At 45.8% G+C, this 8,598-nt stretch overlaps 1 pseudogene; it reads left to right on the forward strand.

Annotated features, from left to right (window-relative positions):
- Nucleotides 1-7,271, forward strand: part of LOC116534868 — a 15,130-nt pseudogene extending 7,859 nt beyond the window's left edge.
- Nucleotides 7,272-8,598: the final 1,327 nt, after the last annotated feature.

Genomic DNA, 8,598 nt, shown 5'->3' on the forward strand with positions numbered 1-8,598 from the left:
CTTTCTTTCTTTCTTTCTTTCTTTCTTTCTTTCTTTCTTTCTTTTTTCTTTCTTTCTTTCTTTCTTTCTTTCTTTCTTTCTTTCTCTCTTTCCTCTTTTTCTTTCTTCTTTTTCTTTCTTCTTTTCTTTTTTCCCTCCCTCTGTTGCTCTCTCTCTCTCTCTCTTTCCCTCCCTCCCTCCCTCTGTCCCTTTTTCTGAAATGATGTCTCTCTCTGTCACCCAGGCTTACATGTAGTGATGCGATCATGGCTCACTGTAACTTTAACCTCCCGGGCTCAAGTGATCCTCCCACTTCAGCCTCTCAAGTAGCTGGGACTAGGCATGCGGCACGATGCCCAATTGAATTTTAAATTTTTTGTAGCAATGGGGTCCTGCTATTTCGCCTAGGCTTGTCTTGCACTCCTAGGCTCAAGCAATCTACCCACCTTGCCTCTGGAGGTGTTGGGATACAGGCATGAGCCACCGTGCCTGGAGCATGAGCCTCCTCACCTTTGCAGACACGGTCACTTCCACCCTCCTTCACTTGACACATTTAAATCGACGTGGTCCCCAGTGACTCTCCTTTTTGGGAAGATATTCCTGCTGTTCCTGGCTTTTGTTCTCATCCTGCTGTGAGATGAGAGCCTACTGCATGGAGTTTAGTCTCGCATTGCAGCAGGGCTTGGCCTACTTCCTGCTGGAAACTCTTCTTTTTGAGGGCAGGAATCCTTGTGGGTTGAGGATGGTGCAATTCTTCATCAGCTTTTCATCCCCTCTACTCAGTGTGGAGGAAGTTCGCAGGAAAGACTTTGAGTTAAAGTCAATGGTTTGATATGAAAACTTACAGAAAAGGAGGCACAGAGGTGGCATCTCCAACATGCCAACTGTTTTAAGTCCATCATCAGGACTGACACATACGGTAGCTCAGATTGTAAACTGCACAATTAGCAGGCATACCTTCTATAGCCTAGGGAATGATTCCTTTCATCACTCCAGCTATCTTCATGGTAATGCTGCAAGGCAGTCATTTGGCTCTCAAATGAAGAAACTGAGGCTCCGAGGGGTTGAATCATATCCCCCAAACAAGGTGACTGAGCTGGGAATATGGAGCCTTCTGGAACCCCTGAAGCTCTCGTGTCACCACATCAGGCTGCGATGCTGAGTATGTATTTAATGCTGAAATGCGTAGTGCATGTGCGTACTAACCCCTTACACATCCTGATGAGGTGGTGACGATCATTATCATCTCCGTGTTACAGATGAGGAAGCAGAGACAGAGTGGACTGGAAGGAACTTGACCCAGGACACTGAGTAAGCAGAGCTGAGAATATTTGAGCTCAAGCATTTGGGCTCCCAAAGCCCGTGATGTTAACCCTAAGCTACCTTGTCATCATTATAATCATCATACTCCATTTCTGGCTACTCAGTCCGATAGGTTTTTCCTGCTTTTAAATTGGTGATTCCATTCACTGGAGAAAGCCTGGGGAGACAACATTTATTCTGTCCCAGACCATATTTATCCCTTCCAAGTGGACAAATTATAAGTCCACTTATTATTGTCCTGCTGATGGACAAGAGAAGCCACTCCAGGACTTAGTGGGGTGTGAGGTCTTCCCGCTTCTTGGTAGTCTAATCATCCAGCATCCCTCTCCCCGGGAGCCACCTGCACATGGGTCCTCTCTGTTCTAGAGACAGCAGGAGCTGTCCCCACTCTCTCTCTCCCTCCCTGCAAGAGGGTCATTTTTTCAGGGAAACTGCCTGAGCTCACACTGTCTGGATGTATCTACCATATGTAGAATTGAGGGCAGTCCTTCCTTGACATGGAATTCTTTCATTTTTAATTTTTTTTGCTTCTAATTATTAGCTTCGGATAATTTGGTATGACCTAACATCCATTGCTCCTAAATTACCAGTGAGTAGATATAGTTGGTACATTAGCCTCATTCTTATCTAATCAGTGACATGAGAAGCAACATTTTAAAGACAATAAGGAACGAGATATGGTGGCTCATGCCTGTGATCCCAGCACTGGGAGGTCAAGGAGGGAGTATCGCTTCAGCCCAAGAGTTTGAGTTCAGCCTGGGCAACATGGCGAAAGTCTATAAAAAATTTAAAAATTGGCTGGGCATGGTGGCACTCACCTGTGATCTGAGCAGTTCAGGAGGCCGAGGCAGGAGGACCACTTGAGCCCAGGAATTTGAAGCTGCAGTGAGCTATAATCATGCCACCGCACTCTAGCTGGGGCAACACAGCCAGACCCTGTCAAAAAAGAAAAAAAAGGCAACAGAGAGCATCCCAAGGAGGCAACCATCTTCCACCCTCCCAGTGGCTGAAAGAGAGAGACCATCCAAGGAAGGGCGGTTCTGAATTTATGACTCTGATTTAGCTCTTCAAATGGGAGGTCACCAAGCCTGGGATGTCGAGCCAGTTCTTTCCTGGGCAAGGCAATCAAATCACGAGGTCTCCCTGGAGGCGCCTTTAGAGACACACATGTGTCTTTCTGGTCACAGACGTTTAAAATCCATCTTGCTTTTGAATTAGTTTCATGAAGTCATACCTCTGCACTGAAGCACCACACACGGCCACATTCACATCTGAGTAGGACCCAAGGCACATGGGCAGAGACCCTTGCCCTTTCCAGCTTTCTGGGGTTGTTGAGCCTCCTTTGTCTGGAAATTGTCAGCTGGCATCCATCGGCCAGATCTCTCTAGTTCTGTGGAGCACCTGTTTGCTCTCAGGAGCTCCTAGTCAATGACCAACAACGCAGTGTAGGGCTGCCTTTATCCCGGGGTATACTAGCTAATGATTGAGAACAACCCGGTGCTAGAGCCACCTCCTATCCCGGGGCATAACAGGCACTGCACGGGGAATGAGAGATCTCTTTCCTTAGTGTTGTTTTTCAGAGCCCAGGCTCCAGATCAGATAGACCTGGGTTGAAATCCTGGTTTCAGCCCCAACGTATTGTAAAATTTGGGCAATTCATGTGGCCTTTATGGGCCTCAGTTTTCCTACCTATAAAAGGGGGATAGTGGTGAGCACTGACCTGCGCAGGATCGATGTCATGAGTCAACGTGACAATGTAGATAAAAAATTTAGCAGTCTGACACCCTGTAAGCTCACAGTGAATGCCACCTATGAGCACTGATATTAGGCGTATTAAAGATGAGGCATGTTATATGCATTGAACTCAACTATACATGCCTGACCAAAGCAAAAAAAAAAAAAGAAAGCGAAAAAGACATTCACACACACACACACACACACACACGCATGTGCACACACAATATGGCAGACATGAAGGCACACCCCTTAAATCTCCCTTTAGGAAAAACATTGCCATTCAGCTGCAAGAACTGCAGCTGGCAGGCAGCCTTCAATGTCAGCATCTTCAGGGTCTGCCTCAACTTTTGAGCTAAGGCCATGGCCTTCTCAGGAGCTCCCAGCCAATGACTGAGAACAACACAGATGCTAGGGTCGAAGGTGATATTCTTGCCAATGTGGGGCTTCTCGGATGGGCACTTGTTTATTTGGAGCTTCCTTTGAAGTTAGCCAAGTCTTTGTCGACTTTGGATTGCAATCTGAGGCTCCCCCTGCCTGATCCTGCATCCTCCCTCTTGTATCTTTCTCAGGCATGACCCACAAGAAACTGCACTCCTAACTCCATCTCAGCATCTGCTTCCCAGTCTGTCTCATTCCACTGACACAGAGATGGGACAGAGACGGGAATGATGGAGAGAGGTGGAGGAGGAGGAGGAGAGAATCATTGACTTATTATTTTTCAAGTTCCAATTGTTTAATGACATGGGCTTAGAGAGATAACAATTTAAATGGCATGGGCAGAGACAAGTGTGTGCTCCAGAGGGAGTGTGAGGACAGAGAGGAACCTTAGTCCCCGTTCTCCTGCGAGAATGGCTCCTGCCTGAGTCTGGTTCTCATGAGCTATGTCACATGGCCTCTGTATTACTCAGGGTTCTCCAATAGGATATGTACATAGAAAGAGATTTATTATTGTAAAGAATTGCCTCATGCAATTACAGAGGCTAAGTCCCTGTATCCGCAGTTGGCAGGCTAGAGACCCAGGAGAGCTGAAGGTGTAGTTCCAGTCCAAGTCCAAAGACCTAAGAACCAGGAGAGTTTGGTGTAAGTTTCAGTTTGAACCCAGCAGGCTGGAGACACAGGAAGAACGGATGCTTCCGTCCAAGTCTGAGGCCGGAGATGACACATGTGCCAACTCAAGCAGTCAGGCAGGAGGAATTCCCTCTTACTTAGCCTTTTTCTCTATTCAGGTCTTCAATGGATTGGATGAGGCCCATCCACACTGGAGAAGGTGATCTACTTGACTCAGTCTACTGATTAAAATCTTAATCCTTTCCAGAAACACCCTCACAAACACACCCAGAATAATGTTTAGTCAAATGTCTAAGCACCCCATGGGCCAGTCAAGTTGACACACAAAATTTGCCACCACAGCCTCTCACAGAAGCCAACTCCAAGAAGAGATGGAGATTCGTCTCTATGTTGGCGGCGTGGCAATGTGCATGTAGAACAATGGTAGGCTGCTCTGTAAGACCTGCGGGGATTTTCTGGGGTAAATCAGACCTTGATTCATGTTCACTGTCCTTGCTGATGAGCCCTTAGCACTCCCCAGACTGCAACTCCCATGTCCTTAGATGTTATGCTCACTTTCACTCCATCCCTCAGACTCAGCATTTACAAATTTTCCCCCTGACCTTCACATCCAATCCCAGGGCTTTGGTCACAAGTGGCTCCAGCTGTCTGCACCTCACAATTGACACCCTCTCATCTCCTGCCTCCCCAAGGCCACTCTCTCCCCATCTGGCCCAGGTTGCCAGGGTGATTTTCAAAACACTCTTCTTTCATTGTAGACCCATAAGGTGTTGGAACTGGCAGGGACTTTATAGACAGTGCATCCTCTCTGACCTTTCTTGCAGGATTACAGCTGGGAAACTGAGTTCCAAAGGCAGGAAGAGACTTGCCTGCAGAGACTTCCCTGGTCCTCAGGCCCTAGTCTTTGTGTGGGTCCCCAGGGGTGGTGGAAATGGTGGGGTGGTGAGAGAGGGCTGAGGGCATGATGGGTGGAGAGGATGTGAGTAGAGTGATTGGGAGGAGTGGGGATGGGAGGGGGACTTGTGGTTATGTGGCAGGTGTATGTGCAATGTGCACACGTCTGTGTGTGAGCATGTGTGGCTCCTACCAAATGGCCGCAGGCAATGGAACCTGGAATGGGTGGGGAAAGGGAGTTAGGCAGGAACCCAGCAGTGTCAGCTAGTTAATAGATAAAACCCATTTTTTGGGATTCTTATTAGGGCACTGAGGTCTCCATCCACTTCAGATTTAACCTGCATCCATGCAGACCTCACTGGGGGCTTCCAGCAGGCTGTTCTCCTCCCAGTTTTCCTGCGAGGAGCGGGTGTGGGTTTTAATTCTTGCCCAGAGCCCTGCTGACAGCTGGTGCTCTGTCTGGTGGAGAACCTAGGGTCCAGTTCAGTGGAACCATTTTCAGCTGTGTACTCCTATGAGTGCTTGGCCCTTCGGGGCATAATTTCTCTCATCTGCACAAGAAGGGTTGGGTCAGGATGGAGGCGGTTTCCAAACACCAGTCTTCCATGCCAACATCTGCCCCCTGGCCTTGGCAAAACCAGAACAATAAGGACAATGCTGTGAGTTGTTCATGAAACTAAATGCATCCAGTCTAATGGATTATCCTTTCTTCTGGGATGACGTCCTTTCTTTTTTTGATATTCAAATGCCCTTTTGAAAATCAAATGATAGAAATTCTGTGTGTGTGTGTGTGTTCGTGTGCACATTTGTATGCTTGTGAATAAAGGCAGGCTAGTGAAATAAAGGCAGTGCTTATCAAAGTGTGATCTGAGAATGCCTGGAGGTCCCCAAGACACTTTAGGGGGTTTAGAAAGTCAAACTGTTTTCATAATAGTACTAAGATGTTATTTGCCCTTTTTACCGTGTTGATACTTGCACTGGTGGTGCAAGAGCAGCAGCCAGCAACCTGCTAGTCCAGTAGCACACATCAGGCTGGGATACTCTTGCAGTAAAACAAAAAAGAGAAAAAGAGACAATGTCACTTAGGAATGTCCTTGAAGCAGGAAAATTTATTAACTTCTTCATTTTTCGGCCCTTGAGTACAAGACATTTTAATATTCTGCACGACCAAGTGAAGGTGTGCATGAAATATTTCTCCTGCATACCGAAGTATAATAGTTGTCTTAAGGAAAAGTACTTGTGCAATTGAGTTGTTGGTTGACCTAGCTGAACATCATTTTTACTTGAAAAAAGCAGACTAACAGAAGAATGATGGTTATTCAGACTCAACTATTGGTAGACATTTTCTTGAAAATGAATAAAGTGTGCCTGTCACTTCAAGTAAAATAATGGGCCATATGTGTCATCAATGATAAAATTCAAGCTTTCAAGATAATGGAGATAAATGCCTAGAACAGAGTGGCTGTCCAATAAAGGCTGCCTTTCCCCTACTCTCTTATTTCCCACTCTCCTCCTCCTCCTTTTTTTTTTTTTTTTGAGACAACGTCTGACTCTTATCGCTCAGGCTGGAGTGCACTGGTGCTATTTCATCTCAATACGATCTCTGCCTCCCAGGCTCAAGCAATCCTCCCACCTCAGCCTCCTGAATAGCTGGGACTACAGACACACACCATGACGCCCAGTTTATTTTTGTATCATATTTTTGTAGAGATGAAGTTTTGCCATATTTCCCAGGTTGGTCTTGACTTCCCTCTCTTCTTGGTGGAGATTAGCTCCTTAGCCCTGGCTGCCAAGGTGTCTGAGAATCGAGCATGAGATGGGGTAGAAGGTTTTGGTTTGGGCACAGAGTAAGCTGCTGTAAGAACAGTCCCCAAAATGCAGCAAGTTCAACAAGATGGAATGTTATTGCTGTCATGGAAAACTCCAAGCTAATCTGGGAATGGAAGGCAGTTTCACTCCATGAAGCAGATCAGGAATTCAAGTGACTTTCATCTTGTGCTCTTCCCTCTTCCATGGTGGAAGTTGGATCTCTGTGCTGCGTCTAAGTGTCAATCTGCAAGAAGCCTGGGAGAAGACGGGAAGGGCTAGCACACATTGCTTCTGCTCACATGCCATTCACATATAGCCACACATAACTGCCTGGGAGGCTGGAAAGTAGTGTAGTTTCTAATCATGTGGTAATTCTACGACTACAAAGAATAAAGGGAGAATGATACTGGGGGATGGATAACAGTTTCTGCCACAGTGTGAGTGGGGTAGGATCAGAAGAGAAAAATGTGGCAACAGAAAAATGTGGCACCTATGAGCTCACGGCTTCAAAGAGATGCTCAGGTGAGATCCCAGAGAGGCCCGTCTAGAATCAGCACCCTGGTGCTGCTACCTCCTCTCAGTCTGTGCAAGGGATGTTGGCCATGTGTCTTTGCATTTTCTCCAAATATCTAAACATGGTAGATCTAGAAGACACTTTAGAGATCCCCTTTTATTCTATAAAAGGAGAGGCAGAGCCCCAGAGACAGAAGACTATTGACCAACGACACACAGCAAGTCAGAGTGGGGGTTGGGATTAGAGCCAAGCTTTCCCATTCCCCAGGCCCATAGCTCTCTTACCATAGCACGCAACATCTCTGTGATGATGAACAAGGTCCATTCTCTTCGGATGTATCAGATGGCTCCCTCCCTGAGCTGACCACCTGATTCCTTATCCTGTATTACCTTGAAAAGGATGAATATACATTACACAGGAAAGGAATGAAGCAAACATGTATCACATAGTTTAAAAGAAGAACAGGCACAGGGATGTAGTGTAAGAAAGGTTATTCAGAAAAGGGGAGTTTCCATCCCTTTTTTATTTATACACCACTCAAAAGTCTTCTGAATGCAGGTGCAAAAATCCCACTGAAATCTGCTTACAAAATTATGGAGGATTTACTGGCTCATGTAGTCTCCAATTCCATATTTTTAGTGTGGGTCTCTTTAACACCCCACTCCTGATACCAATTTCTACATCACTTGAGATGTCTTGTTGACAAGCAGCAGCAATGGGCTCTGACTAAACTGAGACTTTTGGGCTTTTATTGGAATAATCCTGGGATCAATGAAAGGATTGAAGAAAGGGCTGAAGAACCAGGTCTGGAACTTGTATCTCAAAGGATATCAGCAGCAGAAGAGTCTGCCACCTTCCAACCCTGAGTGTATGTGCAGGGGCCAAGTGTGGGCAAAGAAATTCTGATTGCATGCCTACACCATCTGATACCAGAAGAAAATGGAGTAAACATGGAGAGCTATGACAGATAAAAACAATCACCATTATGCCTTTAATTTCCCCCATAAATGCATACTGTCATTATTTACATTTGCCTAATAGATTTGTATTTTTTCTCAAGTTTCAACTTATAGAAATATGTGTAGCTCTTATTGATGGTATCTTTCTAATGGGAGGCAGTACATGTAATAGAACATTTTGGCTCAATACTTATTAACTACATAACTTGGTCAAGTTACTCAACTTCTCTGAGACTTGATTTCCTCATCTTTAAGATGGGGATAAGAATTCCTTGTAGCATAGTTGAGATCCTTAAGATAGCCAATGCATGCAAG

The sequence above is a fragment of the Sapajus apella genome, unplaced genomic scaffold (genome assembly GCF_009761245.1).
Source record: "Sapajus apella isolate SASKATOON/1434 unplaced genomic scaffold, GSC_monkey_1.0 scaffold90, whole genome shotgun sequence".
Classification (NCBI taxonomy): Eukaryota; Metazoa; Chordata; class Mammalia; order Primates; family Cebidae; genus Sapajus; species Sapajus apella.